The following is a 14,001-nucleotide window of genomic DNA, read 5'->3' on the forward strand; positions in this document are numbered from 1 at the left end:
TCCCACATCTTTTTTCCCCCCTCCATTCACTCACAGAAACACATGCACGTACTATCAGGGGCTCCCAGGTGGGGAAGCGAACCCACGCCAACCTGCATTGTAAGGTTTGTGACGGTACCACTCCGCCATCTGGAGCCCTGCCTGACTTCCCACAGTTGAATTGAATGGATAGTTTCCCCATGACGTCACCAAGCCAGGTGAATGCAGAAATTTGATTGACAGCCTATGACACTGGTGAATTCCTGTTCGGAGTGCCTGCAAGAGTACAGGTAGGAGAGATAAAGTGTCATTTCACCATTTAACTGCATCTTGAACCATGGTCAGAATACAGGACATTTGTTAAGGAAAAGGTTTTCTGGCCCCAGTGGAGACTATGTGGTCATCAGTTGAATCCCCCCCCCCAAAAACCTATTTTATTAGCTGTAAAATAGTAGTATGCTATTGTTAGCTCCTTCACCAAAATACACACAATGTCTTCTCTCTAAAATGAGGCCAAATTGCTATCATTGGTGCTAGCGAGCTTAGTCAGCTAAACTAATGATGCTAGCTAGTTGCTTCTGGTGACAACAGTTGTATAAGAATTTATTTTTGCTTTTGAATAATTGAAATACTAACCAGATTTACAGGAACAGTGTTGATATACTTGTCCTCTAAATTTTCAGGGAAAGTTGTTGTTCCCTTCTACTCTCTATAAATTGGCTTCCATCAACTTTTGCATTATTTTCTTGTCTCAGTGTGATATAGTGAAAGAAAGCTTTAAAGTGTTTGTCTGCTATTTCTACTTGCTTACATTTCCCAAAAATTGGCTAATATTTCTCCTGGCTGTACAGACAGTTAATGTGGATGTGCCATGGCGAAATCTTGACATACAGCAACAATAACAAAGGAGAGTGGGTTTTAGTAAAAGGTCAGTAGGGAAGCAGGAATTACCTGATATAAGTGCTGACTTATTTAGAAACATCAAGTACCACCGAGCAGGGCAAAATGCTCTTTCTTCTGATCGGCTGCCACCTCCACCTTGACGTGCCTCCGTAGGTATCGAATGGCTGACAGAGCACTTACATTTGCCAACAGAACTGTTTGAAAAGACAAATGATAAGCAAGTCAGCACATGACTGAAATCATTTTACCTGGACTTCAATAATTACACGGGTAGTTCTTGGGTAGTGTTCTTTCTTTTTGTCGCTCTTAAATTTCAGGTTGATTATCTTGTACTGGTAGGCTATATAGAAATGTTTCATATAAGTAAGTAACACATCAAGGTAATTGTGGTTCTTAAAAATGTATAAATTGGTTAACTAAAAACTAAATAGACAAATCCAAACTCCGGTTGTAAATTCTTCTTCTTTTTAAATTTTTAATTTACATTTTTTAAATCTGCTGTTATGTTTGACACTTATCTTACATGCTGACATACATACCAGCCTTCCACATGTCTCCAACTTGGGGATTTGCTGTCTTCAGCACCCAGGAAGAGAATGCAATACAGACCAAACACATATCTGATTGTCTGAGAGGCAGCAGGGAAATATCAGTCCCTGTAAACAAAGTGAGAAGGTTTTCCACAGTGGAGGCCAGTGACGACATGAACACCATTATTGGCAAATGTACAACAACAGCTGAGCATTAGAGCCCTCTAATATGTTGGCACTTCCTGTCAAGTCACACGATGACCTGATTAAATACATGCATCTCCAAAATGTTCACTACTTCTTACTTGGATTTGGAACAGCTCTTTGAAAGTCTTCATATCCGAGTGGTTGTTTCAGTATCTGTCTGGTGATCCTGTTTTCCCTTTGTTGGCTGAGCAGATCAGGAAGGTCCATATGTCGTAAATCACGGAGAGGAGGTGCATTTTGCACATTTTGCCCCACATGTACAAATGATGACGGAATTGACCTCTTGTTTCGGACTGCACCTCCAGTGAGATGACAATTCCTGAAGGAGAATGTTGCTGTCCAAAAGAAATTCTCTCGCATGTCACTGTCACATAAGAAATTCTCATAATTGTCCGTAAAGGTTTGAGTGGCATTTGATTTTTGGCTAAGCCTGCTTACCACCCTCATCGGACTGCAACTTTCATCCTCCTCTTCCTCTGCAGAATCGTCGGAAGAAGAGGATGCAAAGAAATAGTCATAGGCTTCTGGCAAGTGCAGATTCGTCCGTGCAGAGGTGGCTGGAAATGACTTTTTGTTGTCCTCTTCTTTAACGAAAGGGTAGAAGAAATTTTCTATACCAAACTCTGCAAAGAAATGGTCGTACGTTTCGGGGACTGAATTTCCATCCATAGTGAAGTTGATGATGTCATCTTTCATTGATCGGCTGTGGATTTGTTGTTTTCCACTAAGGAGGAACTGAAACATATCAGAAAGAGAGAAACTATAGCAGTGTGTTGAAGCTAAACTGTGTTTATCTATTTCTTCTAAAGTTTGCAAAATTTGTCCTTTCTTTGCTTTGCTGTGCGGTTCAAGAGAGTCCAGAGCTCGAAGATTGTGTACGCTGGCATTTTTCGATATCTTTCGGAATCCCTTAGGTGGGCTTCCATGTCTCGGAGAGCCATTGAAAGATGTCACCTCTGCTTTGTCGGGATACATATCAACAGGCTCACTATCCCACAACAGGACACACTTTGAAGAAGTGGAACCAGGATTTGACTGAATGGCTTCAAAACGGCCATAAGTGGCCTCACCAGCTGGCAGTGGCTTTGAGTCAACAGACTGAGAGGAAAAACTGCGATTGCTCTCATCTGTCTCCTTTTTTGTCTTCCTTAGACCCATTATGTCATTAATTGTCAGCTTCTCCATCTCACTCCAAAAAGAAGACAAGACAAAAACTGGATGTTTTGGATCTGGCACGAATTCAGGCTCACATGATGTTGAGATGGCGCCGTCATCTCCAGCCTTGAAATATCTAATCATTTGCCCCGTGTCATGAGCTCCTTCCTCATGCGAGGCCATGATTGCGGCACATCTGTTAGCTGGGTCTGCAAGACTGGGACATGAATATGGGCCAGTGATATCTTTATTAGACAGTGTCAATGCTGACCTTGTGCCTTCAAACTTGGACAACTCTGGATTTGTTTCCCTCTTACCATTATCTGAAAACGGACTAACAAAATTGTTAATCTTACAGTCTTCATCATCACAATTTTTACATTCCACGTGATGTTTTGTTTCCATAAGCGCTAAAGAGTTTTCTAAATGGCACATTTTATGATCTGATATTTCCATAAAGTTGGCTGTTAATTCAGAACAGGTCACTTTGGTTACCATGTCATCTACTGGAGAGACAGTGGTTTCGCACTTCTGGAGGTCTGTGATGGGAAAGGTTGACTTCTGTGCGTAAGATATGAACAAAAAGTCATGGCTATTTTGGTACAGATTGTCAGCTTCCATCTCAAGCTGTTGCTGGGGTTCAGCCTGTCTTTGGCAGCCCGTGTGCTTGTCTCTGCCAGAATGTAAGACCTCTGTAGCCAGGACAGACTTAGTAGCAGATAGGGTGTCACCTTGGCCACCATCCACATCATCATCCCCATCATCATCATCATCATCATCATTCCAGTCTGCTCTCTCAGTAGCTGCCTTGACTAGATTGAATTGATCTCCACAGCTTGAATGATTAAAGCACTGGGGACACATTAATTCATCATTTTGTTCACCATCTCTACGTCTGCACTTGCTGTCAGGTTGACATGGACCTCCAGATGGGACCATGGTTGTGACTAATACATTAGTCTTTTGTGACTCGTTTGAATATGTTATCTTTACATCACCATAAAATGGAGACAAATTCTGCTCTTCATCATTCCACATCTCATGTCTACTCTGGGTTGACTCCATGCTGTGCCATCTCTTCTTCCTTCTACTCCTTTTCATGGAGGTCAGTGGTGATGCTGGGCTAAGAACTTCTTTTGTGCTGACTGTGCCCCATTGTGACTTATGAAGGTTGAACAAGTCATCAGGTTCACGAAGAGTTGTCTCATTTGATCTGGTCCCAGTGCAGACTCTAATGGATGACTCAGTACGAGTTGACTTGTCAGTCTTAAACTGTGAGCTGCAGGTTGGAGGGTCATAAAAAGTATAAGAAACAGGCTCGACTTTTTCTCTGTTGTCCATTTTGTCAAGGTTGTTCTCTTTGACAACTATTGTTTCATCTCTGGCTGGCAGCTTCGGGCTGGCTTCAATTCCATTGCTGCACAGTTCATTTTTCTGCTTCAACCCTTTGCTTTTTCCAACATTTTTCTGGTTTGTCATCCCTTCAAAGAACATATTAACCGATTGTAGGTGAATATCTTCCTCGCTGCCTGACAGGATGCTCTCCATTCCACCGGTGGCTAGTTCACCAAAATGGGCCTCCACATCCAAGCCCTTGCAGTCGGCCTCTGAGTAGGGTCCGGTCAGATGGACTTTCTGGGCACTTTCTACTAATGTGGACTTTGTGTGATTACAATCACTCAGTCCAGAGTCGTCTGCTGTTGCCAGCGAGGGAGGACGCAAGTCACACTCCTCACACATCTCAAAAAAACATTGCCCGTCGCGGTCGCAGATCTCCACGCTGAACTCCAAGTCCTCCATTTAAACTTGGGGGACTCGATGCAACCTGAAAAGAGAATAACACCGCAATAATTTTAAGGCCCTTATAAGCACTTCAAGACAAGATGGTTTTTTTTTATGATCTATCTATCTAACTTGATGGATGTGAAAACACAACTTAAAAAGAATGTCCATCCATCCATTCTCTATACCGCTTGTGGTACACAGGAAATGGTCTATTTTAATCATGCAGCAAGACTATAATGCAATGTGTCATTGAGAGCAATGCATCCAAGAAAATAAAGAGAACCAATGAAAATGATTGCTGCCATTGCTTGTCAGGTCTCTCGGTGGAACTAGTCTTGTCAAATAAAGGTTAAATAGTCCAATCCAGCATCAAGTGTGCCCGTTTCCTACCTGACTCACTAGGATCTTTAAGAGGTTCTGCAGGTCCACGGGTCTGCAGTTTGTCGGGTACCATGTTGTATTTCTTGAGGGGGGGAGGCGTCCTTTTTGCACGCGTCACAACAAGCCTCATGATTTGACAAATATAGAACGATGCTTCTGATCACGTAATGCACGTCATGCCTGCATCTTCAACAGAGCAGTACCGTCTATTTAAAGTAACGTTTCACAACTTTAAAAATACACCAAACTGGTAAGTTGCTTAACTTGTTGTACAGGATTTGCGCCATGTTCCTTCTGACTACGTGGGCATCAATTGCAGGGTGTTCATTAAATTGAATGGAACCCCACCGGGGACAGTGCCTTTGGAATTGGCAGACCGGGGTGGAGGGTGTTGTTCCAACTATAGAGGGATCACACTCCTCAGCCTCCCTGGTGAGGTCTATTCAGGGGTGCTGGAGAGGAGGGTCCGTTGGGAAGTCGAATCTCAGATTCAGGAGGAGCAGTGTGGTTCTCGTCCCGGCAGTGGAACAGTGGACCAGCTCTACACCCTTGGCAGGGTCCTGGAGGGTGCATGGGAGTTCGCCCAACCAGTCCACATGTGCTTTGTGGACTTGGAGAAGGCGTTTGACCGTGTCTCTCGGGGAGTTCTGTGGGGGTTGCTTCGGGAGTACGGGGTACCGAGCCCCCTGATACGAGCTGTTCGGTCCCTGTACGACTGATGTCAGAGTAGTAAGTCGAATTTGTTTCCAGTGAGGGTTGGACTCCGCTAAAGTTGCCCTTTGTCACCGATTCTGTTCATAACTTTTATGGACAGAATTTCTAGGTGCAGCCGAGGCGTTGAGGGGGTCCGGTTTGGTGGCCTCAACATTGCATCTCTGCTTTTTGCAGATGATGTGTTGCTGTTGGCTTCTTCAAGCCGTGATCTCCAACTCTCGTTGGAGCGGTTCGCAGCCGAGTGTGAAGCGGTTGGGATGAAAATCAGCACCTCCAAATCCGAGACCATGGTCCTCAGTCGGAAAAGGGTGGACTGCCCTCTCCGGGTCGGGGATGAGATCCTGCCCCAAGTGGAGGAGGTCAAGTATCTTGGGGTCTTGTTCACGAGTGAGGGTAGGTTGGAGCGGGAGATCGGCAGGCGGATCGGTGCAGCGTCTGCAGTGACGCGGACTCTGTATCGGTCCGTTGTGGTAAAGAAGCAGCCGAGCCCAAAGGCAAAGCTCTCGCTGGTTTGACAGAAACAAAACAAACTATCATTAAATGTACATAAAACTAAATTCATGTTGTTTGGGAATTGCAGAACAAATGTACAAATACAAATTAAAATTGATGGGGTGCAGATTGACAAGGTTCAAGAAAATACATTTTTGTGTGTCATAATAGATGAGAAAATTAGTTGGAAGCCACACATTAAACACATACATACCAAATAATCAAAAAGCATTGCAGTATTGAATAAAGTCAAATGGATACTTTATTACAATTCGCTCTGCATTTTGTACTGTTCCACAATTCTGCCATATTTTAGTTACTGCGTTGAAAATTGGGGTAATAATTACATAAGTTCAATCAGTTCATTAATAACTATTTACTATTTACTATTACTTCTATTTATTTACCATTGATGTAAACTAAAAAAAAATATGGAGAAGGGAGGGGATTTAAAAAAATCTTGCGACTTCTTCCCACTTCCTTTTGAGTATGGAAAACCGTTGTTAGGTGCGCTTTGTTGAATTTTGCTTGTTTTGTAGCTATTTTAATTTATTTTGTTGTTTTATGTTTATTTCTGTTATTGTTTTTGCTTTGTTTTTATTATTTTTCATGTTCAAATAAACTTTGAGTTTATCCTACAAACTTGATAGTCTTATCATTACAGAGCTCACAAACAACGTGCAAGAACATTACTACCTCGCAGTCTTGCGTTTTACCATAGTCAAGTCGCTCATCAGCTATGAGTCATGGGAGTTGTGTGTCAGTCACCTGATACATCACGGGTGTGATATAACGGAGTGACGCCGGGTCCGAATCCACTCACACGTCGAGCGTGGAAGTGGGAGTCAAGTGGGAAAGTAGGGGACGAGGAGTTGAGTATTATTTGCGTCGTTAGCACCCAGGTAAACAAACACATAAATGTTTAATGTAAAAAAGAAAAATTATACTGCTACTTACTATTTCAACTACTATGGCTTTTGTCGCTAGCCTATGAATGAAACAAAATAGCCTGCCGTATTCTCTTGAGACACATTTTATGGGGCTAGGGGGCATCAAAAATCGAGGGGGTTAAAAAACAACAACAACACATTCGCCACACTAACCTTGTGGCTGAGCCAGAGCTCACGAGAGTGTGTCGCTGGGCAAGATGCTGCTGATTCTCAGTCACCTCACCAAAGCTTGACTGCAGTATCAACATTCCACCAGTAGAAGGTGGTAATAGACTGTGAAACACTTATTGGGAGTTTGACTATGTTGTGTCAAGATCTTCAAGGTAGATTCTGTGTCGACCTGTTTTTGTAGCTGACTTATCCGAGTTATATTATTTTTTCTCATCCCTACAGAGTAGATAACAACCAGCAAATTAGAGGGAGCGTCACAAACATGAGCCATACTAGTCTGCTTACTGTCGATGGGGCCCTAGAGCAAGGCACAAACTACCGCAAACAGCAACAGAAACAGTTACCTTAGATCATACAGCTATACAGTAAATTACTAGATCATGAATGCACATACATTTTTTCAAATTTAATTGCCATTCTGTAAATGCGAGTGATATTAGTATATTGATAATGCAAAATCGTCACTGACTGTACCCAATATGAGCATTTTCAATTGTTACAATTTATTTTCAGCTCAAGGTGCACAAATACACACTTGCTAATTAAATCCAATCTGTCAGACTAAAGGCAAGATTGTGGTTTTTGGTCCCTCTTGCGAAGTGTACCATGAGGCAGGTCTGCTTCTCATTGGGGTGGCTTAGCCTTTGTTTACAGCTATCAGTGAGGACAATGTGATTACGGGGCCCATCCTTGCTGTCATAATGTCATTGACACTAAAAGATACAGAGATAACTTATCTGTCTTGGGCTTATTATTATCTGCTAAACTGCACTTAGTTGATGCCTAATGCACCTTAATTGCGGCAGCATGTGTTGATTCATCACAATCGGTTCCCTTGGGTCAATGAAACCTTTTAAATATCTGCACTGAATTTGGTGGACAACTTGCTGTTATAATTAAATCCCAAGCTTTGCCTTTAACTGTTCTTATTAATGATTTTAAATTATTATAAGTAATGGGTGCTATATAAATAGGGCAAATTATTAAATGGATGAATAAACATTGTTCTCAGCATTATGATGCTGCTGTTGTTGTTGTTGTTGCACTTGTCAGATGGCAGAAATTACATGGATGGCCAACTTCGGAAAATAAATGACTTAAATATGAAGACAGTGTTTTGCCATATCCTGTGTCACAGTGCCTAACACTTTCACAGGCTGCAACAACAACCTTTATTTGCCTAGTTGCCATCACCATAGATATTTATGAGAAAGCAGACCTTCTAATTAGGCAAGCCACACTGGGCTGCGTGCCCAAGAGGGTCCACTCCTTTCACCAGTTGCATTAAGGGGTACGAGCAGAGGCTTGTGTGGCCACAGCACCTGGGGCAGTGGGTCGTTTTAACACGGGTGGGCTTCTGTTTCCATCAACAGGATTAGAATCTTATTAGTCAGTTCTTGGATTTAAGATTGCAATCTGCTCAAGATCTAATGCCACAGAATATTTAACCCTAATTGTCTACCATGTAAGGCACAGCAATTCAGCGTTTATTCAACAGTATCTAGTAAACAGATACAATCAAAAGTTTATATATATATATATATATATATATATATATATATATATATATATATCTATATATATATATATATATATATGTATGTGTGTTCCCTCGCGCGGTTCACTTATCGCGCCTCGCTGTATCATGGATTTTTTAAAATGCATGAGAAAGTAGACTATTTGTACTTGTGCATTTCGATGGTGGTGTTTGACTCGTCACTGTTTATAATTGGTTCCTGTCAACAGTTTAAACAGGTCTGCTGCCAAATGTGCCTGCAGGCCTCTTGACAATGGTAAAATTGGATCAGGTGTATGCAGACAAAAGCATCTTTGTCTTCAGCTCAACCGACACTGGCAACACATCTGGCGCACATCTTTGAGTTTAACTCCTCTAACAATTAACCTGCCCGAACACATCATGAACAATGTGGAAGTTTATATCCCCACACCTTGTTTACTCATCAAACTCTATTACATATGCCTAGTGCATAGCTCACAATAAACCACTTGATGGCGCCTAATAACCATTGTTTTGAAAGGGCAACATAGCAGACAAGTCAGGCGCGTCTTCTTCACGGTTCTGTAGTTTGGGGTTCGGCTCTTGTTCACATGCGCCAGCTTCCTCCCACGTCCAAAAATATTCATGGTAGGTTAAATAAAGACTGTAAATTGTCCATATGTGTGATTGATAGATTCCAGGACTGTTTGTAATGTAACTCCTTGGTGGGCCAGAGGATAGACTGGTGTAGCTTACCCCACATCCACTGTATAATGGTATTAAGTCATCTACACCATGTAGGTGACATCATGATATTATACAATGTATGTGGGCTTTGAGACAGACTTTACCCGCCCCTATTCTATACTGTATAGTGGACAGTAATTCTGTATAAGTCACAAACGCTTTCTCTTTTACTCTGGTATTTTATATGCTGGGTCCAGATGAACAACGCCGTAGATATTTGTGAGACTATGAAGCGTGGGAATGTTATTAATGGATAAAGTTAGTCGATCTCACTTAATCTCACAGTGACCCTATTTATCTTTGACTTGGGCACAGGACTAATCTACAAAAATACCCTGAACACCTGTGGCTGCAGCTGAGGAGAGAGGTCAAAGCTGCACAAAGTTGTATTGTTCTCCAAAAGTCTAAATGAATTGAATTAACTCTTTCACTGCCAGACGTTTTCAGAAACGGGATGTCGCCAGTGCCAGCCGATTTAAGCATTTTGACTGATCTTTCAAGGTCCACAGAAAATGTTGTGTTTGGACTATGGAAACACACATACTACCAAATGAAAGATCTCATCTTTCATCAGAAAAAAAAAGTTTGTTTCTACCTTATTCCGTTCTTCAGTAATCAACAATAGAAAATGGTTACTTTCACCGAAATGCTCTGTTTTGAAACAAAAAGCGGAGAAAAAGAGCTTTTTGTGAAACGATGTTATTTCATGCACTCTAGTGAATTGTACACTTCTTTTTGTCCATGAATGATGCCACAAACACCTAAATAGTGCTTTACTTCTGTAATACACCACCACCAACAATGAAAAAGTGTTTTTAGTTTGCAAAATACGTTTATTTCCATTGTGTAACAATTTGACAAAACAATTTCGCAAACTATTTACAAATGTGTGCAACTGTGGTACTATTTACAATTATGTGGATGTTTCAAATACAGTTTTTCTTTTTGTAACGCTCTCCTGCGTGCAAGGAGAGGGAGCAGGGTTTGCACAACAGATTACTTTCACTTTCCATTGTCCGTTTCGCGTGCAGACGGCCTTTTTTTCCGGGGAATAGCAAGTAGCAGACTGTACACACTCCTCCGACGAATATGCATTGGACTCGGGCACTCTTCGTCGTCCGATTGAACGTCGCGCTGAGCGTGCTCGGTTGTGCTCAGCGTTCTTCGGTGTTGGCATCGCTCGCCCGTGAACCTTTATGACGTCGTCATAGCCGCCGCGTCAACGCTTCCAACTTCGCCGTCAACCTCGGAGTCACCATCATCATCATCGATGATGATCATCGTCGTCATCAATGTGCTCTTTATAGCGTTGGTCGATGCTTTTCGTCTTTGAAAAAAACGGCTCGACCGTGAGCTGCTTGCAAACCGGTCGCCATTATGGCTTCTTCAGCCAATGTCCCCTCAACACTCTAGCCCCGCCTCACGTCTTCTGGTGACGCCTACCCAATCTTGTCAAAAGAGAGTCATTGCTGCCATCTAGGGGCCAAAAATAGTCATTAGGCTCACTAGACCTGCTTGAAACTTTCAACACAGCTGGGGAAGGCTTTCCTCCACCCGTTTCAAAAAAATTAAAAATAAATTGGATGACGTCTTTTAACGTCATTGGCGGCCCTCCGTAGGTTTTTACTTGACGTCTTTTAACGTCAGTGGCAGTGAAAGAGTTAAAATGTTGACATATAGAAAACACAATATGAGATATTTGTTAATTAAAATCTGATTGAATTGAAAAACATATGGCATTGTTGTCACGGTTGGCTGTGGTTTTGGACCAAAGTGTGTGTTTGGGGGCAGAGCAAGAAGGCCGAGGTAAAGTCCAAAACAAAAGTGTTTTATTAATTAAACAAAAACAAGATGGTGCATAACTTGCCGACCAAAAACAACAAAGTCCTAAAACAAAGCAAACTCAAGTGGCATGACGAGAAACTAGCAAGACGAAACGACAATGAACCAACCCAGACTAGACAAACACAACAGACTAAATACACCGACACTAATGAGACACACCTGGGGAACACAATAGGCTGAGGGCACCGATTGGTCAGACAGACTGCGAAGGGAAGAAACACAGGTGGACGTGATCAGACATAACGAGACAAGGGGAGAAATCAGGAACACATGACAAACACCAACCACAGACAAAAACAACAAACATACCCATAATAAACTAAATCCAACCCCTACAAAACCGAAACATAACAATTGTGTCAAATATTATATAGCCTATATAAATATTGAAATTTACACTCACATTCACATCCGAGGACCGTTTAGTATCTTCAGTGAACCTAAGAAGCATTTTCTGTGAATGTGGGATGAATACACAAAGAAAACCCACGCAACCTTAGGGGGAACATTCAAACTCCACAGAAATATGCAATTAATTTAGGTCAAGTGATAAATTCAGTCCCACCCCTAACATAGATAAATGACTACACATTGGAGTTTTGCATAACTGTTTCTGGTTGTGATTGCGTTGGAAGGAAGAGATTGCTTCATTGTGTTGAGGCTTGTGCACCACACGCACACCACGTGCTGAAGCCGGCGATCTGTCCGCCTCCGCTGCTTCCTTCCACGTCATCATTAGGCACACAACCACATCGTTTCACATTAGCTGCATGCTGCCAGAGTATTTTTAGCCCTTGAGGCGGCCTGACTCCTGACACCAGTAAAAACAATTCAGCCCATTTTTCCCCGTTTCCTCCCTTGAAGTGCAACAGTCGCAGTGATTGTAAGGCACACCGAAGATGCGTGACACCGTGTCACACGCCTCAGCCTGAGGTGCACGCTGACCATTTGTGATTGATATTTTCTGTATTTAGTATTTTTGTTAATTTGATCATTTTATATTCATGGCCTAGAAGTGTTTTTCTTGTGCAAACCTTTTCTGTAACCAAGTAACTGTTATTGACTCTAGAATTCAGTAAGTTGAAGTTGTATTGTTTTACCCAAGGTATGTTTACATGAAACTTTCTTCCTTGAGAATGAACGCCATTCTTCTGTGCAGACGTACTCCTGTTTACTCTTGGTTAAACATACGTTGAGCCATGAGACAAATCATTCTTCTCTTAGTGGACTTGACAGGTTAATAAGTTATCTCAAAACAAAGGAGTGACAATTTCTCTGCCGCAAACGAGCTTCCTTCCTTGGGCCTGGGTCACCCGGGTTATCAGGGACATGGAGATCAATAGGAAGTGTAACGGCCAGTCATGTTGCGGTTACTTTTTGTGAGAAACACACGCACACTTCCAACACACTTTATGATGCCATCTTCATCACGGGTCCGTTTCACAAAGCAGGTTCAACAAACTGTGAGACTAACACTGAACTGTGAGTTGACTTACCCTGAGATAGGAAACTCTGAGTTTTTGGTTCCAAGACAGCTGTTTGCTCAACGCAGAGCACCGTCACCTGGAGTTAAGCGCATAAACGACCACCATAAAAAAACGAGTCACCATGGTAACAAGGAAACAGAGGGTGGCACCGCCCTCTTTTTCCCCGTTTATTTATTTTTTTTACCTCTCTCAAACTGGAAATCTTAATACGTGTACCTTTATCAACGGGATCATTTGTCAAAACATGCCATGCTCATGAAAAAAGCGGACTTTTATTATAGGCCTATTGTGAACTATAATACGTCAAAACTCGCCAGCTGATTGAATGAATGAGGAAACAGATGTCATGTGTGGCAGAAAGGAGGCGGAGACAGAGATAAACTTGAGGTTAGGTTCATAGAGTCTGTCACTACGGTAACTGACCGAGAGCTTAAGTTACCTCCTTTCATGAAACAGGCAAGAGTTACATCTTTTTCTCTGGTTTCAGTCACCTCCCTTTCTGAAACGGAAAACACAGACTTTCCAACATTTCAGGGTTAACAGACTCAGGGTTCCCACTAAACCTGCTTTGTCATGTCGGCAAAGAAACTCACCATTAATAGCGCTCAATTTTAATTGACACTGCCAGAGAGGTAATAACATAACATGAGGACTGCCATATATCATACTGAGAGGTGTTTGTTTCTTCTCAAATGAATTACAGTGCACAATTATTCATACAACTTCACCATTGGTGTGATTTGATCGTGCAGATGCTCTTAATTTCTTGATCTCAAGTGGTTTTATTAGGTCCAATTGAGACCAGAAAAGTATACTAGTCTGATTGTGTCTGCACTGGGATCATTTCCCAGATACGACCTCCTCTTTCAGTACATAACGTTGAAACTTTGTCACAAACCGTTCAGTTCAATGACTGCCTTCCTGTTTTGTACCCTGGTTGCCCTCTTGGTGTGACTCATCCGTTTGGTGGGTGTAGGCGTCGTCTGCATCTGCTGGTCAGAATGACTGTACAGGGGCACAAACATTCACTACGAAAACACTTGCAGTGGTTTATCAAGACTATAGTGGCTCAATGGTGAGGTAAACTGCAAGTTAGCTGATTGTGGCGCCACATTTGTTAATGACACGTCGCTATCCGGCTGAATGCGACATTCTCG

The 14,001-nt window shown here is 42.2% G+C and overlaps 1 long non-coding RNA gene across 1 annotated transcript; it reads right to left on the reverse strand.

Moving 5' to 3' along the window:
- Positions 1–149: 149 nt before the first annotated feature.
- LOC144052530 (uncharacterized) lies at positions 150–1,534 on the reverse strand. The gene is made up of 3 exons (XR_013294233.1): positions 1,422–1,534; positions 931–1,076; positions 150–255 (listed from the first exon to the last, which is right to left on the reverse strand). It is a non-coding gene; the product is annotated as an uncharacterized LOC144052530 (long non-coding RNA).
- Positions 1,535–14,001: the final 12,467 nt, after the last annotated feature.

This window comes from Vanacampus margaritifer, chromosome 1, assembly GCF_051991255.1.
Source record: "Vanacampus margaritifer isolate UIUO_Vmar chromosome 1, RoL_Vmar_1.0, whole genome shotgun sequence".
Classification (NCBI taxonomy): Eukaryota; Metazoa; Chordata; class Actinopteri; order Syngnathiformes; family Syngnathidae; genus Vanacampus; species Vanacampus margaritifer.